Source organism: Natator depressus, chromosome 24, assembly GCF_965152275.1.
Source record: "Natator depressus isolate rNatDep1 chromosome 24, rNatDep2.hap1, whole genome shotgun sequence".
Taxonomy (NCBI): Eukaryota; Metazoa; Chordata; order Testudines; family Cheloniidae; genus Natator; species Natator depressus.
The window spans coordinates 10,431,722-10,454,334 of record NC_134257.1 but is presented as its reverse complement, the minus strand read 5'-3'; the positions used below and the strand labels follow the sequence as shown (position 1 = coordinate 10,454,334).

Below are 22,613 nucleotides of genomic sequence, written 5' to 3'. Positions count from 1 at the left end.
ATTAATGAATTAAGACTAATTCTCCCCCAGGGAAGACAGGTCAGTAAAGAGGTCAGCAAGTAAACAGCATCAATAAATACATTGCTCAGTGAACGAACACATTGGAGATTTAATTGTTATCAGTAGCTAAATGCGTTACAGTCGCGGGCTGAATGGATCCATTCCATCCCAGCTAGTCATAATTCCAGTGACTAATGCGATGTGATTTGTTCCTTTGGGGGTGTGTTTGTAATCTATATTCCAATTCCCAGACTGAACTGAGATAAACTCCAAGCACAAAGCTCCCACGGTAACATTATTTCTAGAACTAGCTGGAAAAGGGAGAGAAATTCTATGATTGGGACTTTGAAAAAAAAAAAAACCACTCTACACCCTGCCCCCTCCCCTTTAAATTTAATTTTACAAAAATTTGAAATGTGAAACATTTCAACCTGGCTCTGTAGCTGGCAAAAAATGGGGGAGGGAAAATTCTCTCTCTCTCACACACACATACACATGGCAGTCCCTTCCCCAAAGCTGTGCACAATGGAGATTTCTCTTGGCCAGGGCATTTTACAGCATAACACAGCACTTGAGTCAGGTGACAATGGTAGTGACTTACCTTCTTCCAACACTGAACAAGGAACTTGATTAGAATGAGGAAAACAGGGTCACAGAATCATAGAATATCAGGGTTGGAAGGGACCTCGGGAGGTCATCTAGTCCAACCCCCTGCTCAAAGCAGGACCAACACCAACTAAATCATCCCAGCCAAGGCTTTGTCAAGCCAGGCCTTAAAAACCTCTAAGAAGGTCCTCCCTCCAGAGGATCTGCCTCTGCTTCGAATCTTCCCTGGCCCTGCTATTCAGACAGCTGGCTTCCTCCTGGGGACTGGCAGACACAGGACAGGTAGCCTCCCAACCAGCAGCTGGACGCTGCTGGGTGTCTAGCCTGGTTGGTGGCGCCTCAGTGGTGCTAGACAGTGCCTCCTCCTGGCCATTCAGGGGCAAAGCCAAGTGGGGCCAAAATCCCTTTGGAGGGTGAGGATGACCCTGGAGAGATAGATGGGGACTCAAGCATCTAGTGGGGGAATAGGGAGTGAGTGGTGGGGGAAGCTGGAGTAGGTCACATGGACTAGGGGATGCGGTGGCCTCCCCCATGGGGACACTGGGACCTGCAGCGTCCCTCACAGCACAGGGCTATACTGGACAGACCCTGTGGTTCTTCCTGGCTGTCCAGTTCCCAGCCCACACTGCCCAGTGTCACCACACAGGGGCAGCCTGCGTGCTTAGCTATGGTGGACCCAGGATGGCACGCCAGTGGGAGGCATTCAGCTGGCGCTATGGTGAGCAGGGATTACTGGTTCAGTAATAAGACAAGTGGGGGGAGGGGGAGTGGGGGGGCAACCAGACCCTGCAATAGGCAGAGGAAGACCATGAAAGGGCAGAGCCAAGTGACCACCCCCTTCTGCCTCCATTCAAGCCTTACATTCAAAGTGCTTCATGACTATGCATGAAGGGGCATGGCTCAGGGAGCCCCATTCACAAGACACCGCTCGCACACACCAGCTGGATGCTGTGATGAGAGTAATTATGTTTTCTCCCCAGCCAGGCTATTTTCTCAGTGGAGTGACAAGGAAAAAGAAAGAAGGAGTTTGGTTTATGCTTCCTGTTTATCCAGCCGGCTTGGGCACGTCCCCACTAACATCCAAAATTTAAATTTGTTCTCCCTGGCTTAGGCCCTGCCCGCATTCCTGAACTGCTTTGCCACAGCCCCTCCCTCCGGAGAACGGAGCATTGTCTGGGAGCCAGGAGTCCTGGGTTCTACAACACACCTCTCAGGCGGGGGAGTGGAGCTGAATGCTTAGCACAGGAGGCCTCCTGGGTTCTCTAGTCTAGAGGTTAGAGAAGGGAGACTGAGAGCTAGGACTCCTTTCCCAGCTCTTGGGCCTGTCGCTTCCCCTTCCTGTGCCTTGATTTCCTGCTTCCTGATTTTCAGATAACAAAGAGCTGTGAGATCCTGACATGAAAGGCACTGTAGAAGCACAGAAGACTTTGGATTTGGGGGCCAGAGCTCAGCAGCAGCTCCACTGGTGAATCTTGGGATATGGGGATGGGGGGGTGTCTGCGGCTGAAATGTCTGATTCTCCCCAGTCAAAACATCTCCGCTTTCTTGGGCCAGCGAGGGTGCAGGGCAGGAGACGGGATTGCTGGAAACAGCACAGCTGCCCTGAGCCTGCGACGGGGGGAGGAAAGGCCCTAGAACAGGGGGAAGATCATGCCCAGGGCAGGGCAGAGTCCGCAGCTGGTAGGGGAGGGGGATGGATCCCACTGCTGGGCGTACGGGTACAGAGCACACCAGGGATGCCAGGCAGACAGACCATTGTGGTTCCTTTGGGGTGGGGGGCAGTTGATTCCCTGTCAGAGAAGCCGCCCCACACAGACCCCCTGCAGGTCAGTCCCTCCCCAGCATGAGGTGTGTCCCCCCTCAGACACACTCCTCCCTGCCCTCCCCCCACCTCTCAAGCTGCTGAAAAACAGGGGGGCTGGTTTGACAGAGCAAATTAAAGTTTGCGGCCCTAGATGAAATGTGAAATGGGCTGAGCGGCCTGAGGGGAGTGGGACGGGGTGGGGAGGGGCAGGCATAGGAGGGACCCCCCAGGGGACTGGAAGCAACAGTGGCTGAGTTTCTAGGAGCAAAGAAATCGCCATGGCAACTGCCGAGCCAACATTATTTTAACCCTGTCTTTCCTTCCTCACTAGCTAGATAGGATCAGTTCCCTTCTCTTTGCCTGGAGAGATCCTGGTGGCTCCAGGTGCCATCCTTACCCACCTCCCCCCACAGCAGGTGGGTACAACGCTGGGACACAGGTGCACACACTACCTAGGGCCAGGGTAGTACCCAGCCCAACCTCGGCTGTGCCCTGCTCTGGCAGAGCAGATGGGCTCAAAGATAGAGGGGGTTTGGGGGTGGGGGCAGTCTCTAGGTACCAGTCTAAACTGCATGTGAGAGAGAGAGATCGAGAGAGAGAGAGAGAGAGATCACCACGTCCCACTGGATAGAAGCAGAACTGCCCAGCTGTGTGTCAGAGCCCCCACACTGCTGACAGCCAGTGGAGATTCTCCTTTAGTTCAGGTGTCAGGTTTTCAGCATAAAAGGCCCTGGGGTCGCTCCCTCGGAAGCTGTGAGCAGCTGCAGGTCTGCTGCAGTATTTGCCTCTTATAAATTAGCAGACTGGGGTGGGGGTGGGAGGGGTTGAAAGGGGTGCTCTACCTCCCACCCACCCTTTTGCCCCCAGGATGCAGGAGATGGGGGAGGGGAAAGGAGAGAGGAGGTGCTTGGAGTGAGTGGCCAGGGATGCTCTGGGTGCTCAGCAGGAGCTGGGGAGCTTCAGCCAGCCAGCCCTCAGCCAGGTGGGGAGAAATACCCTCCAGCTTTTCAATGCAGTGGTGTAACTGAACCAGCCCCCCTCCCTGGCCCCCCACCCCCTCCTCTATATCCATGGTCCATGCTTCTGCACTGTGTGGCCCTCACTGCAGCTCCAGTGCAGGGGGGGGGGGTTCGGGGGTGGTACCTCAGAGCTCGGCAGGCCTGTCCCACCTGAGATTTCCAGGGAATTCAGTCCCCTGGAGTGACCCGCTGTCCTGAACAGCCCAGCAGTGAGCCCCACCTCTGTCACAGCTAGAGATTCGCCCGCTGCGTGTTCACAGGTGGATCACAGTGCAGGCCCCAGAGATGGCCTGCCCCAATCCTGCCTCCAGCATAATATGCCTCTCAGCTGGGGCAGGGACGGTCTCTCCCTGGGTGTCCGGACAATGCCCAGCCCAAGGGGGCCCTGATCTCAGCTGGGGCAGGGACGGTCTCTCCCTGGGTGTCTGGACAATGCCCAGCCCAAGGGGGCCCAGATCTCAGCTGGGGCAGGGACGGTCTCTCCCTGCCTGTCTCAGCTGCTGCCATTAGAATGATCTGTGCACTCCCTTAATGCTATCACAGCCCTTGGCCCAGCCCTGCCTGTCAGCTCCGCAAGCACAGAGGAGAGGGGACTTCACCCTCACCTCCTGCCTCCTCCAGCCGGCTGAGCTAATGACCCACCACATTAATGGGTGACCTAGCATCTGCAAGACAAGCCAACCTTCGACCTCGGCCATACCCCACCGGCCACTCATAGCCAGACACCGAGTCTGCCAGCTGGCTGGAGGCCAGGGGCAGGAGATTTGACCCAATGGCTGCTGCAGCCGTCTACAAACACAAACGAAAGACAGGCCAGTGGCTAAAGCACAGGACTGGCATTCGCAGCTCTGGGCCTGGCTCGAACAAGGAGGAAGCAAAGAGCAAAGGACTTCGGGGTTCTGTTCCTGATTTTGCCACGACTGGCTGCGTGACCCTGGACAAGTCATTTCACAGCAGGGACCTTTCTGCTGAGGTGAGATGGGGCTGCCCACTCCAATCACCCCTGAAATTCTGGCCCCACTGACATCATGGGCAAACACTCCCATCGATTCGTAGATTCTCAGGCCAAAAGGGACCACTGTGATCATCCCTCTGACCAGCGTAACTCAGACAATTCCCAGAGCTGAGCTTTTAGACAAATATCCCCTCTTGATTTAAAGATTGTCAGTGATGCAGAATCCCCCACAACACTTGGGAAATTGATCCAGTGGTTAATTACTCTCACTGTTAAAAATTTACACCTTATTTCCAGTCTGAATTGGTCTAGCTTCAACTTCCAGCCGTTGGATCGTGTTCGCCCTCTCTCAGCGAGACCAAAGAGCCCGTTATTAAATATTTGTTCCCCATGTTGTTATTTATAGACTGTGATCAAGTCACCCCTTCACCTTCTCTTTGTTAAACTCAATAGACTGAGCTCTTTGAGTCTCTCGCTCTCAGGCAGGTTTTCTCATCCTTTAATAATTTCTGTGTCTCTTCTCTGACCCCTCTGCAATTTATCAACGTCGATCTTGAAGTGGGGGCTCTAGAACTGGACACAGGATCCGAGCAGCGGTCGCACCAGCGCCAGATACAGAGATAAAAGAACCTCTCTTCTCCTACTCGCAATTCCCCTGTTTATGCCTCCCCCGCCCAAGATCACATTAGCTCTTTGGCCACTACATCCCAGAGAGAGCTCATGTTCAGTGGATTATCCACCACGATCCCCAAGAGCTTTCTCACAGTCCCTGCTTCCCAGGATCGAGTCCCCCATCCTGGAAGTACGGCGACACTCTTTGTTCCTAGCTGTGTACATTTACACGTAGACATATTAAAACATATCGTTTGCTTTATCGTTCTGTCAGTGACCCGCCCTCTTCATTTACCGCTCCCCCAATCTTTGTGTCATCTGTAAACTTTATCAGGGATGATTTTAGGTTTTCTTCCAGGTCATTGATACAAATGTTCAATAGGGTGGGCCCAAGGACTGATCCCCGCAGGACCTTGCTGGAAACCCGCTCACACGATGACTATTCCCCAGTTACAATTACATTTTGAGACCCGCTTTTAATCCCTTTAATCTGGGCCATGTTCATTTTTTATCCTTCTCTGTTTTTTAATCAAACTGTCAGGCTGCGCCAAGCCTGACGCCGGGCAGGAGTCTCAGGATAGTCCATCTATTGGGTTTGCTGGGAGCAGGATGCGCCTGCCCTCACACTTATCTTGGCCCACCCTGAGCGAAGAAAGAAGAGCCCCCAGGGGTGGATGGGGACATTGCCTCCCACACACCCCTGGACTCCCATGCTGGAGACAGTGGGAATCCCAGCTTCATTCCATACCCCCACACCTCTTTATCTCCCCTGGACAATCTGCTTAGTGCGGATCACGTGGCCCCGACCTGCCGTGATGGGAATTGCTGTGCTACCAGCTGACCCCATTTGGGCAGAAGTAATCTTCCCGCTTGTTGCTCTCCTGGTTGCTGGCACTGCCCTAAATACAGTGGCTTGCGGGGCTGGGAGAAAGATGGCAGCTGGGGTGGGGCCTGGCGCTCTGATAGGATGTAGCACAGGAACGGGGACGCAGGAAGCTGGTTTGTAACCAGTGGAAACAACCCAAACGGGGCTCTCGCTGGTTTCCTTCCTCTCTCCCTCCGCATCTTCCTGTCTTTGTCCCTCGCCATCCATCACTGAACACACAGGTGTGCGAGGAGGGATGGGGAGCGAGTAATTAGAGCAAGACAGCTGGACTCCTGGGTTCTAGGCCAGCTCTGGGATTGGAGTGGGCTCTAGGGGTTAGAGCAGGTGACTGGGAGTCAGGACTCCTGGGTTCCGTTACTGATTCTGCCACTGTACACTCACATGCCCAGTCCATGATAAACATCCTCCTAGTTACTCCTCCTCCAGCCACTAACGCGCTGTATGTAGCAATGGCACCTGGCATTCGAGATGCTCCAGGTGCTTTGCAAACATTGTTTTAGGTGTCTGGAGATTTAATTATGCAGCTGCTTGGGGGCTTTTCCTTAAATATCCAGAGGCTGGCTTTCTCCAGACAGTCCCGTGTGATGCAGGTGCTTTCTGCTATGTGTCCGTTTCTTTGGAGAGCATCCAGCACAGAAGACAGATCGGACCTCAGCCCCCAGCGGGCTGTTGATCTCAGAGCTGTTCGGCACAAGTCCCAGTTCGGGGGATCGCATGGGGGAAGTCATTGCTGTCCCCCAGGGGAGCTGAGCCCCCTCGTTCATATCGATCCTGCGCCGGGTGGGTTTGTACGTGGATTTAACCATGGCACATGCCCTGCCACCCTTTCAGTTTTGCAGCGAGTTCCGAGATTGATTCAAAAGGGTTTTTTTAATCTCTGAAGCAGGAAGAGCTCTTCCTCCGGCTGCTTGTTTACAGATTTGCAGATGAGCGTCTGTGGGGCAAAACCACGGCCAGCCGATTGCGGCCAATGAAGAACCGATTTAGCCTTGGCAGATTCAGTGACTGTTGCTTGGCTATTTGCAGAATTATTTTGGGGGGATGCTAACACAGCTTGCTCTGCCACCTAAGTCCAAAACTTCGGTGCCACTGAGATCCTCAAAACCCTTGTGACACTGGTGCCCAAGGTTCTGCCTCAGTCCCCCTCTACCCTGGCTCCCCCATCTGAGACACGGGAGGGCAGTGCTACTGATCGGTAGCTGCCCCAGTCGTAGAGCAGGGCCCCAGGTGCTGTACAAACACAGTCTCTGCCCCAACGAGTTGACAGTCTAAGGGATAATCCTCCCCTCCTCACAGGGATTTCAGGAGAGCCGACGAGGTGCCCAGAGATGGGTGTCCGAGCAAGGCGGGAGAACTGGCCCTTTGGCATGTAAAAGGCCATTAGGGTGCATTCACTTCAACAGCTCAGGCTGGGCACCTACTCGGGCACACAGGTCTCAATGAAGCGAGACAAATTCCGACTGGAAATAAGGGTCACGTTTTCAACCGTCAAGAGAGCGCTGAGGACCGTGGAGAAGCCGGTGTCTTCTGAACGGCTCTCTCCCGGCACTGGCCTCAGATGTAAACCTTGGTGCACACGAGAGCTGCGGCGGCAAAGACCGGGAACAGTCTGACCACGTGGAAGCCAGGGAACAACCCCAGATGGGAACGTGCAGAGCCTGGGAAAACCTGGACTCTCCCTGACCCAGTGACCCCTGCCAGCACCCCGTACTCCTGAAGAGCCAGTCGAGATAAGGGACACCACCTGATCTTGGCTGCGGTGTGGAGTGACCAGGTACGATGGTGATCGAGGGTCACGGTTGATTCTCCATCACTGGCCAGCTTTAAAATCAAGATTGGATGTTTGCTTAGAAGGTCTGCTCTGGTTCCAACAGGAATTAACTCAGGGCCATTCTCTGCCCTGGGTATCCAGGAGGTCAAACTAGATGATCACAGTGGTCCCTTGACATCAGATCTCACGACTCCCAGCTCAGGGTTCTGTGCCCTGCTCCATGCTGTGCCCCCCCTCCACCCCCGCTCCCAGCTTCCCCTCAGCACCTGCACAGAGCAATTCTCCGAGGAGGAAAACACCTCCAGAAGCAGCAAAGAGCGTGTTGAGCCAATTCCTCTGCAGGAAGTGCTGGAAGAGTGCCCAGGCCCTGGTGAGGTGCCATCCCAATGGCAAAGCATCATTTGTTACACAACCAATCGCTCCAGAAGCAATTTTTAAAAACAACAAAAACTTATGCGCTGGAGTTGGCTTATTTTCCATGTAATAAGCTGTAAATGTGTCATGTGGCTGGCTCGCCCACAGGACAGCGTGAGGTGTCTCTGTACAGGCTCCCCCCATGCAGTTCTGTCAGTGCCTCTCAGTCCTGACCCACAGCACCCTGCTATCCCAGCCCCAAGCTCGCCCCATCCCCACAGTTCTGCTGATGCCCCTTAATCCTGACCTGCAGCCCCCTACTATCCCAGCCCTGGACTTCCCCTCCCCCAGTTCTGCTGGTGCCCCTCAATCCCAACCCATGGAATTTTTCCCATTTTGAATTCTGACAAACAGCAGCAAAAACTGTTGCAAGAATGTTGTTTGTTTTGCAAATAACAAGGGAGGCGAAGCAACACCCCTGAGGTCGCACAGCCAGCCCTGGGTAGAGCTGGCAGGAGAACCCAGGAGTTCTGAGGCCCCAGCAGCCCCTAACCACTGCTCCACGCTGCCTCCTACACGTCAGCCAGATGTTTGGTGGCCGCTGCAGCCACAGACTATTTGTGCACGCCGCCTGCTGCATCATTCCCGTGTGTCCCGCAAGGCTAGGTCGTAGCAAGGGACATGAAAGCAAGAAGCTCAGCGCATCCTCTTGGAAGGGAGAGGACGATGCAACCCATCGCCCAGCCAGGCCTTACTTGGGAGCAATTTGGCTCCATGGCTCACTGCCTGGCCTGGAAGTCAGGAGATCTGGGTTCCATCTGTGCCACTGCCATGCTGGATGGCCTTGGGCAAGTCCCTTCCCCACTCTGTGCCTCAGTTTCCCCTCCCACCTAGATTCCCTTGGGAGACTTTCCCCAGCTCGGACTAGTTTCCCTCACCCCCTGCTCCTGGTTACAGCACTCAGCGCATCCCTCTCCCTGCCTGCAGACCCTTGTCATGCCCTCTCTCTGTCTTATGGAGCCAGCTCTCATCTCCCCCACTCCACCAGCCCATGATCCTTTCTCTGAATCATTTCTCAGCCCTCTTGAGCACGTCAATATCTTCCTGTTAACAAGGCACCAACCATGACCCCCTGAGAGCTCCCTGGAGTGAAGGCTGGGATTCTAGGGCCTGATTCTCAGTCAGCTCCCTACCTGTGCCAGAGCAGGAGGCTTTAAGCCATCTTTGCACTCTCCATATTCTAGGGCTGTGCAGTGTCAGTTAGAGCAGCCTCAGGGCTGCTCTAACCTATGCTCTGCTCCCCATAGTGCCTCTATGGCCCCAGCAAGCAGAGAACGGGCAGGGTCCAAGGCATTCCAGCCATACCCCCTGTGCCGAGGTTGGGTGGGTTCAGACCCTTCATGCCACCCCAGGGGGATTCTCAGAGGGCCATTCCCAGCCACCACTTGCAGAGGGGCCTGAGTGTGACTGAGGAGCTGTGGGACCCCCTCCCCCAAAGCCCCATTACTTGGCCAGCAATGGCCCCCGCTAGCCTCCCTTCTCGCCAGCACAATGTGCTTCCCCTCCGCTCTCTGCACCAGGGGGCTGGCAAGGGGCAGGATGCAGCGGAGCTGAGTGACCCTATGGCTCCACCTCCTTCCATGCTGCTTCCTCCTGCCCCCCTCCCTCTCCCGCCCCCATTGCAGGCTCTTGGCATACCTATTCCTCAACCCCCACAGGACCACAGGCCTCCCAGGGCAGCTGCTTCCTTGCGAGTGTCACAGGGCCCAGAGGAGCAGAGATTTTGGACCCGGGGCTCAGCCACCACCAGGCACGTGACGCTGGGGAGGGCCCTGGGTTTCAGCCCCTTGAGGCTGGGCGGGGGAATCTGGCTCAGTGGAATTCCCACTGTAGCAGATGTGGAACGTTTAACCTGACCCTGGACTGAGATCCCCCGTGTCTGCTGAGAGCATTGGCAGGTTCGAGTTTCCTCCAGACAGCTGGAAATAATATCAAGTTGAACAAGGCAACAGAGCCGATTCCCTCTCTCCCCCCACTTTCCCATTCCTTCGCTTTTTCCCCATCTTTCTTTCCTTCCTCTGATCTCGCTCCGTCGCCCTCAGCTCCAAGAAACGGTGCCCCTCGTGCTCTTCTCACACCCCTGAATTGTGCTCCCCACCCCCCCAACACCTCTCCCCACACACAGACACTTTGGATCTAACTTGGCCAGTCAACGCAAATCCTCCAGCAAGCAGGCCCCCCCGGAAATGGAATGGAATGTCCGGTCGGCTGCTGGAACCATGCAGAAAAGCTCAGGGACACAAACAAAAGACGAGCAGAGTGGGGCGGTTGGTGCGCGCCCCAAACAATGGGCCTTTTGTTTGATGATTCCAAGCACCCAACTCCCCGGGACAATGCCAAGTGACTGGCAGCCCTGTACTGCAAGCACAGCACTGACACCCAGAGAGAGAGAGGCCTTTCAGAGACAGGCCTGATGTGTTAACTGTTTCTGGGACAGCAGTTTGTTCCCAGAGGAGGCTAGTCACCATGCTGCATGCTGGGGAAATTCAGAGGAACAGAACTCAGATCCTCCTGCTCCAAAAGCACAGCCCCCTGCCAGGGAATCACCATCAGCTGTCAGCACTACAGGGCCTATGACACACAGAGGAGCAGCTCTAATTCATCCAGTAGAGGGCAGTGGGAGTGCACTCTCGCACTAGCCCAGCTCACCACAGGACTTTGCAAGGATGCAGTCACTTCTCTCCAAGCACTTTCCAAACATTCCTGAACTGAGCCTTCCAAAGCTGCTGAGCAAGGGGACAAGTATCATCATCCACATGTTGAACAGATAAGGAAACTGAGTCACAGAATGACTCACCCAAGGGTTTTCTGAAAGCCTACAGCAGAATCAGGAATAGAAACCAGTTCTTACCGCTAGCCCCCTGCTCAAGCCACTAGACCCCAGTCCCCTCCTAGAGCCAGTGGGACCCAGACGTCCTGATTCCTACTCCTTTGATATAATGATGAGACCACTCTCCCTCCCAGAGATGGGAATAGAGCCCAGATGTTCCTGCCCCCCACTTTAAGCCCTAGATCCCACTTCCTTCTGCGAATCCTGGTCAGAAGAAAATATTTTAAACCAAAGGGGGAACTACACAAAACAGGAAGGGTTTTTCCAGCCCATTTCAGCACAGGTTAAACATGAGCCCGCTAGGCTGGCAAACCCACCCTATTCTGGAACCACTTTGCTCTTTTCTCAGCTCTCCATAGAAATGGATGACAATTTTTGGCCAAAACTTGGGAGGTAAATGCCAATTCAACCAAACAAATGTTTCGCTAATTTCATGTCACTTGCACTGAAATTGTTCCCTTCAGAACAAAACAAATCTGGGGGTTGGGAGGGGAAGGAGAGATCCGTTGGGTTTTTTTTCAATTTAAAAATGACTTTAAAAATTTCCTTCAGTTGCGTTTGGAAAAAAGGCAAACCCATCTAACGGTGCTCAAAATCTAAATGAATCACGCGGATCTTTGTCAAAGCAAAAATGTTTTGTTTGACCTAAAATGGCAGGTTGGGGTTGGTTTTTTTACTTCTTGTTTCACCAGTAATTTTGAAAATGTTCATTCCCATCCAAACCAGAACCCCCCCCCCATCCTCGCCCGCCCCCGACTTTTCAAAACAACCAGTGCGTAAGGAGGGGAGGGGGACAAAGCGAACAAAAAAGAAAACAACGATTCAGCCAGCTCTAGTGGCCAGCTCTAGTAGCCAGCTCTAGTACCCTGTTTTGCACCTGCAGCCAGATAACATCTCCCCAACCTCCCCTTCTTGCCCCCCCACCAAGGAAAAATTGGGACAGGTGGTTCAGATTCTCTCATAGTTTTGATGCCAAAAGAGCCATCTGGGCAGATTTCCCAGCAGAGCGACACTGGGGAAGGGCAAAGAAAACACCTGATGTGATTGGCCAACTCTCTGTAGCGGGGAGATGGTAAGCCCATTGGTGGAATATTTTTGCTATGCAAATCACCAGCAGCGTCATGCTTCAGGGCAGAAGCCAAGGGGTCAGGAGGGAACTGACCAGGGTGCAGCAGGTTCTCCCATCACTGCGTGGTCTTGTGCTCCTTCCTCTGAAGCGGCTGGTGCCGGCCATTGCTGGAAGCAGGATACCCAGCTAGATGCGCCCATGGCCACAGCATAGCAGTGCAGGGGTGCAGCAGTAGGGGACACTTTGTGGGGACCATGGCCCTATTCTGAGGCTACATCCAGGAGCTGCTGCTGGGTTAACCTCTTCTGGGCTGCCTGCCATGCATGACTTCCTTAGCTAGAGGAGCCAAGTGGCGTTGGGAGCTGTCAGACATTGAGTCTCCACATCCTCCCCTCCACACACGTAATGGTTTCTCCCAGCTGAAAGCCTTGCAATGAAGATAAAAGCCCTACTAGTGACAGCTGTTGGGGGAGCCTCCTTTAGCCCATCTCGTAAGGCTGTGATGCTGGGAAGAGAGGAGCCCTAGTTCAAGCCTTGTCAGGGAGAAATTGTTGCTTGGCAGGCATAGACCAAGCTGTGCCCCAGGAAGACCTGCAATGCCCACGGGGCCAGTACCAGGTCGTACACCAGATGAGCTGCCAGCTGGGACAAGACACATGGGGAGTGTCATTAGGTCTATACACATAGGGAAGTGGGGTCTCCTGGGTTCCATTCCCAGCTCTGACTAGCTCTGTCACTTTGGGCAAACTCACGGTCTCCCTGTGCCTCAGTTTCTCTCTGTGTAAAATGGAAATAATGGCATTGGCCTCTACCAAAGAGGCCTTAATGACTGTTTCTAAAGCACTGGGAAGTGCTCAGATGACAGACGCTGTGGGAAGCATCGTTCTAATCACAGACGCAGCCCAGCCTGGCTGGCGTCTGATGCTTTCACCTGGGAGACATTAGTTAGAGACTCCAGGTGACCACACCCTGTCCCCAGGAGTCGGGACAATCACCCCAGACGAGTGATAAGCAGGGCAGGGTCAGATGACAGCAGCCTTAGCGGCAGGTACGACATACACAGGTCGATCGATAGATCACGTCAAGGAGGTATCTGGGGATAGATAGGTCCATCAGCCACCCCCCCCGCCCTGGAGGAAAATCTTGCCTCTTCCCCCACACAACAGTCAGCGCTGCTCTTAGATGGGATTAGAAAACACCATCCCTGATGGATAAACCTGGTGCAGTTGCTGCTGGGGGGGCGGGGGGGGGGAATCTGCTGCTAACCCTTCATCTCCGCCAGCCCCCGAGACCTCACTCTGGAAGCACAATACCCGCCACACCATACGGTGATGGTTACAAAGGGCGGGGGGGGAAGATTAATTACTGAGGTTGACGGACAGAGACAGATCCTTGGGCTCTCGCTGGCTCCCGGCCTGCCTTACCTATCCCTGGTTGGGTTTAGCAGCCTTCCCAGCGACCACCCAGTGTCCCCAGGGCGAAGAGGGCTGGATTGAGGGGAATGTCTCGTCCATTTTGCAGAGCCTTTGGCAAGCTTCTTGGTCCCTGCCCAGACTTGCCCATAAACTGGAGGCACGGCCTGCCCTGTCCTGTGCCAGCAGGGCCCCCAGAGGCTCCTCTCTGCCTGTCCTAGGGAGCCATACTTCAGCCTGGCCAGTTAGCACTTTTGATCATGTGTCATTGCACAGGGGGGATGGGGAGGGCAGTTTCACTAGGGTTTGTCCCACCTCCCCAATCCTCAGTGGCCATTTTGGGGCCAAATCCATGGCCTGGGGACTGGCAGAGCAGAGGAGCCAATGGCCCCATTCGCTGTTGTGGGAGAGACATTTCAGTCCAGTCAGGACATGGTGGGGGGAACCAAGGTCCCAGCAACTCACAAAGAGAGGAAGGTTCATTTTCTGCTAGGCGAGGGTGTGTGTGTGAGGAGCTTGTCTGTGTAATCAGTGTGGGGGTGGATTGGGAGCGGGTACACAGTGAGCGCGGCAGGTGCGTGATAGCGTGCAGAGTAAGCGTGTGTTGTGTTGGGTGGGTGTGCATGTGAAATGAGCGTGGTGAGCGTGCACTGAGTGTGTAATGAGTGTGACTGGGGAGTGATTGTGGTGAGCCTGTGCTGTGGGGAACAGAGGGATGTGTTGGGTGGGGTGTATCTTGCACATGGGTGTGGCGAGCACGAGTGTGCAAGGTTGTGTGTGCAGCAGGGGTGTGTTGTGCAGGAAGGTGCGTGTGTATGTGTGGTGAATGCAGCGGGTGGGTGGCTGTCTGGATGAGGGTGTCACACTTGTGTGTACAGACACAGTGCGTGTGCAGTCAGTGTGTCGTGGTGTGTGTCTCCATGGAGGTCAGGGAGGGTGCGTCTCAGGGAGCCTGAGTGTGCGACGAGCATGTTATGTGTTGATGTACTTGAGTGTGTGGGCATGTCTGGCAGCAGAAATCAGGCCCAGTTCTGGGAGGGGGGTGCTATGGATTCAGTGCCCCCTCCCCATCGCCCTGAACAGAGCGAGGCTGCATGGAGGGTCCCCCTCTGCCTTTCATCAGTGACCCACCCGGGTCCTACCCAGAGCATGGGGCAGAGGGGACGGGCCAACAGGCAGGGGCATGGGCCATCAGGCAAACCCCCCACTTCTTCACAAGCATGCATGCATTTTTTAGCCACGAAAGCTTATGCCCAAATAAATCTGTTAGTCTTTAAGGTGCCACTGGACTCCTCCTTGTTTTTGTGGATATAGACTAACACGGCTACTCCCTGATACTGGATTAGCTAGATAACTAGAGGAACATTAAAGGGCTGCGTACGGGGATGGGATATAAGGGGACATACATATATGAAGATGGATAGATAGTGTCAATGTGTGGCTAGAGATACAGCCAGCCAAGGATTTACCCCACTAATGAGTGATGGAGGTGCCTGGATGGGGAATGAGGGACAGCCCTGCTAACAGTCTGGGACAGGGGGAGACGCTGGCTAGGAAGGTGAGCAAATAGCCAGAGCCATCGGTCAGGAGCCAACAGAGACACTGACAGGGAGGCAGCCGAAGGGACCAACTCACAAGAGAAAGCAAATGACAAAGTTACACGGCTTGTGGGGTTGGCTGCCCACGGGCTCCATGGACAGCAGAGAGGTCCAGGGAGTGGGGAGCAGAGCCCAGGGCTCACAGAGATAAGGGGCAGGGCACATGGGCGTGGAGCTTTCGGAAAGGGCAGAGTGATGACACAATGATGGGAAACACGGACATTTTGGGTCCCAGGTTCCTCCACCATTAAACTGGTGAAATTCTCAACTGTTTCCCCTGTGTTTGCGACTTCGGTGCCCCCTTGACATGCGGATGGCATCTGTGACATGTCTGCCTCTAGTGGCTGGTCAGAGGATGAGGATAAGGCCCTACTACTGCCGCCTGCTAACAGAGCTGCTCCTTTAGCTCAAGTGGTAGAAGACCGTGTCTTTAATGCCTAAGGTCCTGTCATGGCCCACAGAGAGGGCTGTTATGACAAGTTTGGCACATACAGAGGTACAGTGGGGAGGGCACAGCGCTGGCACTCAGGAGACCTGAGTTCTATGCCTGGCTTGCCTTGGGCAGGTCACTTTCCCTCTCTGGGACTCAGTTTCCCTTCCCATACTTGTCTGTCTGGTTTATTCAGATTCTTGAGAGCAGAGACTGTGTCTGTGCAGTGCCCTTGGGGCCTCTATGTACTGTCAGACACATAGAACTCCAGCCGGCCTGCAGCAGTTCCTGACGGTGAACACAGACGGCTGGCAACAACAGAAGGAGAAAGGGGTCTACTCCCAGCAGTCAGACTTCCGAGGGAGTGACTCACATCCCACGGGAGAGGATGGGGCTCAGGGGTTTTAGCCGGCTGATCCGCAGGTCCAAGAATCCAAAACAGCCAACTGCAGGGCTGGGTAAGACTGCACCCCCCGCCCCCTGGCTGCACAAGTACCTGCCCTCCTGGCAAGAGTCACAGCAGTTGCATGCACATGATTGTGAGAGCACTGGGGCACAGCCCTAGCTGTCCGGGTGGGAGAGGAGCTGGTGATCACACTGGGATACAGACGGGGCAGCAGCCGCATGGGGACGGGGAAGGGGTTCTCTGCCATGCACCACAGCCTGTGTGCTGATGAGACATATGGAGGGGATGTGATGAGAGCCGCGAGCAATTTCCGATGCGATTGTTTAGTCACCAAAGGCCCTGAGGGTGTGGGGGGGGAAGATGCCTGTGAAAGGAGATTATAGAACCCGTCACATGATGCAGCCTGGCCAACGCCCGCATCACACTCACACTTCCAATCTGTCCCCTTTCCCCTGCACTCCTTCTCCCCATCTCTGCCCCTTTCCCGCTCGGCCTGACAGCTGGGAAATCTCGCCTTAACCTCTCTCCAGTAGCCCACCCTCTGCCCCTTCATTTGGCTCCACGCCAGGACGGGGCATCGCGACCGGTCTCTGCACAGAGGCTTGGATGGCTGCTCTCGAGGGGTCTCCGCAGCACTGCCTCGTGGTTCGGCTCAGAGACAAGTGGCCCGGATCCTGGCGCTGGAGTTAATCTGCCAGCTCCTGCCCCATTAAAGCGTATGGAGCAGGCTCGAGAACACAGGCTTTCTGCGCTGCTGGCTGGAGCGTGACCGATGAGACCCAGTCTCTGCTTCCTTTCGCCTCTTACCCTCAGCAACGCTCCCCTTCCTCCCACGATGGCGGAGCCATGTCCTGCAGGAGGGCTCGGGCTGTCACAGCAGGGGTCATAGCTACCCTAGGAAGGATGCAGCCAGTATCCACCAGTGCAGGGCTGGGAGATTGGGGAGGGGCTGATGGACGGTGGGCGTTGGGGGAGGGAGGGAACAAGACGACAAGGGCCCTGTAAGCTCTTTTGCTCAGGGTGAGCACACTCAGGCCCGTGGGTTTCCCCAGTGGTGTGGGGTTTAGGAGCCCCAGTTTGGGGTGCCTTAAAGAGCTCAGATTTTCAGGAAGTGCTCCCTGAAAACCCGCATCTCTGTTGACAATCGCAGCCACAGCAACTTTCGCTGCGGGGCAGCAGGACAAGTGACCAGTTCCCCCGCCACAGACAGCCAAAGAGCCACAGGATTAGAGTCTGTGTCAGCTGCCAGGAGAGAGGAGACAGCCCTGGGGGAAGGGCACTGGGCTGGGGGTGGGGACCCAGGATTTTCAGCACACTGGGCACAGAAAAGTCAGTTCATGTACCTGGATGGGAGCGAGGTCTTTGGAGAGCCCAGCCCTGAGCTCTTGGGAAGGCAGCCTGCTCACTCCTGCAGGACTCCGGGGCAGAAATCCAGTGCCAGGGCCACGGCCAGGCTGTGGGTAACTGCAGGGCTGGGTTACCTGGCGTCCTGTGTGCACGAGTTTGTCTAGACCAAGAGCTGGAGTCTCATTCTAGAGACAGGCACTTCCACTGCTCTCCGAACAGCTGAGCGTCTGCTGTGGGTGTGTGTGCCGGGAGACGGTGGGTGCATGGCTGGGGGGGGGGGGGGGATCTCTAGGTCTAGATACACAGGGCCCTGGATTCTCCTTCACAGGACAGAGGGGGGTTGTCAATTATAGTTCCTGCCAGAGGGGTCTGCAGGGACCTTGGAGCAAATGAGGACCAGGCCCCAAATCTTTCCCCAAAGTCACAAGTCAGTCACCCAGCACCAGAGATGTTTCCATCTCAGGGGCTCCTGCTTGGCCACTCACATGCAGGTGGCTACAGCCCAGGAATGGCAGATTCGCAGCAATCAGGGGAGTCCCAGAGGATCGACAATAACTACACCTCCCACACCTTTCATCCAAGGGCATAGGCTCTCTAGAAATAGCTCCCTGCCTCCCAAGGAGAACTCAGGATCATCAGCCCGATGTGATGGGCAGGTAAACAGAGGCACAGAGGATACGACATGTCCAAGGCCACACACAGAGTCAGCAGCAGAGGTGGGGATAGAACCCAGGTATCCTGACTCCGCCCTGTGCCCTAGCATCTAGACCGTACTCCCCTCCAGGGCTGGAGATAGAACCTGACTCCCAGCTCCCCCAGATCTAACCCCTGCACCCCACTGCCTCATACTGACCATGTCTCCCAGCAACCCACAGTTGCCTACTAGTGGCCAGAGATTAGGCACAGTTAGGAACATCACCCCAGGGTACCTACTGCACTCGCAGTAAATAGCCTTAAGGGGCAGACAGAACAGCTGGGAAAGTTGGCATGGTGGCCCACGCCCCGACGCTGTGAATGGCACAGCATCCAGTGCATCCTTTCCCCCTTCTCGCCCCTACACAGCTGGCCTGGAGAGGGTTTTCTGCTGGGAAGATAATGCCGCCACCACCACCTCGCTCTGCGTGAGCACTTTTCATCAGCAGCTCTCAGTTTGCAGAGGGGAGATATTATTCATAACACCGTTGACTAACTGTGTTACGGCAGCCAAGAGCAGGGCCCCATTGTGCCAGGCACTGCCCCAGGACAGAGTCCCTGCCCCAACCAGCTCACAAATGAAACAGACACAGGAGAGACGCTGCCCCCATGTTACATATGGGGAGCTGAAAGGAGGCAGAGGTAGGGACTGAACCCAAATCTCCCACAAAACTCGCCCTTTCCACAGTCCCAGGGGTTCCCACGCAGCCTCCCGGGCTCCTGTTTGCCGTGTTGCCCAGAGATTTCCTTTGAAAATGGGTCCCAGGGCAGCCCAAACCTCTGCCCTGAAACAGCCTCCCTTCCCCAGCAGAAAAGAGCCGGATCCAACAGCTTCCCTGGCCAGCCACTGAATCATGCTGGCGGGCGGTGACATGGCTGTTCCCTGGCGTGGGCATTGCCTGCCTCTAGATTTCACCACTTCCCCTTTGGGCAGCCCCAGCCCTGCGATCCCCTCCTCTTCCTCCAGATCTTTGGGGGAAGCCCCCTGCAGCTGGGCTGGGGCACTAGCAAAGGCAGCCACAGAAATGGAAACTGACCATGGGGGGAGAGGAAGGGGAACCAACAACTCCAGGGAGCTGCCAGAACAGAAGCTCTGGGGTTTGGGTCCGGGGCGGATTTGCAGCTCCAGTGGGGCCGGGAGGGACTGGCCTGGTCCCCAGGGGAGAGACAGCAGAGAGATTTCCCAGGCTCGCCACCTCTCCGGAATAGGAGCTGTGTTTGTACAGCATCGAGCACAGAGCAGGCGGCGCTCCGCGGGCACTTCCCTAATACCCAACACCCGGGGCGGGGGGCTGCACCAGCTAGGCACAAGGGGGAACGAGGAGCCTGGTGCTTTCGCGGGGTGAGAGAGAGAGAGAGAGAGAGAGAGAGAGAGAGAGAGACCAATCTTTAACCCTTACAGTGCCGCCTCCAGCGTCTGCTCCCAGCTGTGCCGGGAGCCAGCTCAGCGCTGCTCTGAGACCCCCAGAGCCCCTGGGGCGTCAGCGCCGGGCAGGGCTCCTTGGGGGCGGCGGGGACCGAAATCTCGCCCCTGCCCTTGTTCCGCCGGGAGCGGCACGTGCGAGGGTCCCGCCCGGGGCTGAGCTGCGGGCGGGGGGTGTCCTGCGGGCGAGGGCGCGTCGGGGCTCATCTCCCCGGCGCAGGGTGGGTCCCTGCCAGCTGCATGTGGCCGGGCGCTCAGGGGAGTCTGAGCTCCGCAGGGAGCCAGCGGCTGGCCCGGAGCAGGAGCTGGGAGAGGCCCGGCCCTTTGCCGGGGTGCGAGCCGGGAATCAACCCCCGATTCCTCCCGCTCCGGGCGCCGCGCTCCAGGGAGACGGGGCCAAACCTCCCGGGGCCAGGCGTGACTTTGGGAACCCGCCGACGCCCCCCGCCCAGCCCGGCTGCAGCAACTTACCGGCTCCGGGGCTGGCTCTGGCTCCAGGCGCTGGGGGAGACCCGCAGGGGTCGGGGGCGCTGCGCCGGTGCCGGTCCGCTCGGGGCTGGGGCTCGGGGCGGTCCCGCCGCGCCTGGCTGCGGGCCGGGCTCGCCTCCCGGAGCGCCCGGTGATGTCAGCGCCTGAGTGCGAGCGGGGGAGAAGGAGCCTTTGTCTGCATCCTCCTGGCTCGCCGGGCTGCGGAGCGCGGAGCCGAGAGATCTCCGCCAGCGGATTTAACCCTTCGCATCCCACGCCCCTGCCACAGGCCGCCGCCCCTGCGCCCGCCCCCTTCGCGGAGACACCCGAGTCCGGGGCTGGCGTCCCCAGAGCCCCGGGGCGGGGGGCGTGCGGCTGGTTGGCCCGACGGGGAGTTTCGAGGGGAGCACGCGGTGCTTGCTGGGATCAGCCCAGTGCCTTTGGAAATCCCAGCCTCCAGCCTGTCCCCCGCCCAGGGGATGAGCGACCCAAACACCCCAGGGTGGCCAAGAGCCGGGGCTAGCGGCTCCCAACAGAAAGTGAGACTGGCCCGTTCTCTGGGGAAGGGGCCGAGGGCTGAGAAGCCAACGGCAGCTGCACCAGCTGGTTGAATGGTGCGTCTCGTTTCACCTCGGCCATCTGGGGCGGGGGGTTCACACCGGGGCCGGCTCCTCACCTAGCGTAAATGGGCACTGCTGGCCCCTGATTCTCAGCCTGTCCCTGGGGTCGGGGTTGGCCCCTTTCCCTTCTTTCCAGCAAAGCTGCACCCAGCAAAGGGGCAGCTCCTGTCTCCGCAGCAGGGCCCAGACCCAGTGGGACAGAACTTCTGACTCCAAAGGGTGACCCAGAGGCTAGAACCTGCCAGTTCCCAGAAGGGCATTCCCACCCATTGGCCACTTGCCATCATCCCTTCACACAGGACAGTTGGTTACCCTGGGCCGCACTCAGGGGTTTGTTATTGTAGGGTCACCCGGCAATGAAAGGCCGCACTCAGGAGTTTGTTACTGTAGGGTCACCCGGCAATGAAAGGCCGCACTCAGGGGTTTGTTATTGTAGGGTCACCCGGCAATGAAAGGCCGCACTCAGGGGTTTGTTATTGTAGGGTCACCCGGCAAGGAAAGGCCGCACTCAGGGGTTTGTTATTGTAGGGTCACCCGGCAACGAAAGGCCGCACTCAGGGGTTTGTTATTGTAGGGTCACGCGGCAACGAAAGGCCGCACTCAGGAGTTTGTTATTGTAGGGTCACCCGGCAATGAAAGGCCGCACTCAGGAGTTTGTTATTGTAGGGTCACCCGGCAATGAAAGGCCGCACTCAGGAGTTTGTTATTGTAGGGTCACCCGGCAATGAAAGGCCGCACTCAGGGGTTTGTTATTGTAGGGTCACCCGGCAATGAAAGGCCGCACTCACCGGTTTGTTATTGTAGGGTCACCAGGCAATGAAAGGCCGCACTCAGGAGTTTGTTACTGTAGGGTCACCCGGCAATGAAAGGCCGCACTCAGGGGTTTGTTATTGTAGGGTCACCCGGCAATGAAAGGCCGCACTCAGGGGTTTGTTATTGTAGGGTCACCCGGCAATGAAAGGCCGCACTCAGGGGTTTGTTACTGTAGGGTCACCCGGCAATGAAAGGCCGCACTCAGGGGTTTGTTATTGTAGGGTCACCCGGCAATGAAAGGCCGCACTCAGGAGTTTGTTACTGTAGGGTCACCGGGCAATGAAAGGCCGCACTCAGGGGTTTGTTATTGTAGGGTCACCCGGCAATGAAAGGCCGCACTCAGGGGTTTGTTATTGTAGGGTCACCCGGCAAGGAAAGGCCGCACTCAGGGGTTTGTTATTGTAGGGTCACCCGGCAACGAAAGGCCGCACTCAGGGGTTTGTTATTGTAGGGTCACGCGGCAACGAAAGGCCGCACTCAGGAGTTTGTTATTGTAGGGTCACCCGGCAATGAAAGGCCGCACTCAGGAGTTTGTTATTGTAGGGTCACCCGGCAATGAAAGGCCGCACTCAGGAGTTTGTTATTGTAGGGTCACCCGGCAATGAAAGGCCGCACTCAGGGGTTTGTTATTGTAGGGTCACCCGGCAATGAAAGGCCGCACTCACCGGTTTGTTATTGTAGGGTCACCAGGCAATGAAAGGCCGCACTCAGGAGTTTGTTACTGTAGGGTCACCCGGCAATGAAAGGCCGCACTCAGGGGTTTGTTACTGTAGGGTCACCCGGCAATGAAAGGCCGCACTCAGGGGTTTGTTATTGTAGGGTCACCCGGCAATGAAAGGCCGCACTCAGGGGTTTGTTACTGTAGGGTCACCCGGCAATGAAAGGCCGCACTCAGGAGTTTGTTACTGTAGGGTCACCCGGCAATGAAAGGCCGCACTCAGGGGTTTGTTACTGTAGAGTCACCCGGCAATGAAAGGCCGCACTCAGGGGTTTGTTATTGTAGGGTCACCCGGCAATGAAAGGCCGCACTCAGGGGTTTGTTATTGTAGGGTCACCCGGCAATGAAAGGCCGCACTCACCGGTTTGTTATTGTAGGGTCACCCGGCAATGAAAGGCCGCACTCAGGGGTTTGTTATTGTAGGGTCACCAGGCAATGAAAGGCCGCACTCAGGAGTTTGTTACTGTAGGGTCACCAGGCAATGAAAGGCCGCACTCAGGAGTTTGTTACTGTAGGGTCACCCGGCAATGAAAGGCCGCACTCAGGAGTTTGTTACTGTAGGGTCACCCGGCAATGAAAGGCCGCACTCAGGAGTTTGTTACTGTAGGGTCACCCGGCAATGAAAGGCCGCACTCAGGAGTTTGTTACTGTAGGGTCACCCGGCAATGAAAGGCCGCACTCAGGGGTTTGTTACTGTAGGGTCACCCGGCAATGAAAGG

At 56.2% G+C, this 22,613-nt stretch overlaps 1 protein-coding gene across 1 annotated transcript in view; it reads right to left on the bottom strand.

Moving 5' to 3' along the window:
• PEA15 (proliferation and apoptosis adaptor protein 15) overlaps positions 1 to 19,902 on the bottom strand; it is a 39,585-nt gene extending 19,683 nt beyond the window's left edge. The window contains exon 1 of the mRNA XM_074938257.1: positions 19,747 to 19,902. The gene's annotated coding sequence lies outside the window, so the exon portion shown is untranslated. The remainder of the gene's footprint in view (positions 1 to 19,746) is intronic.
• Between the last annotated feature and the right edge of the window lie 2,711 nt (positions 19,903 to 22,613).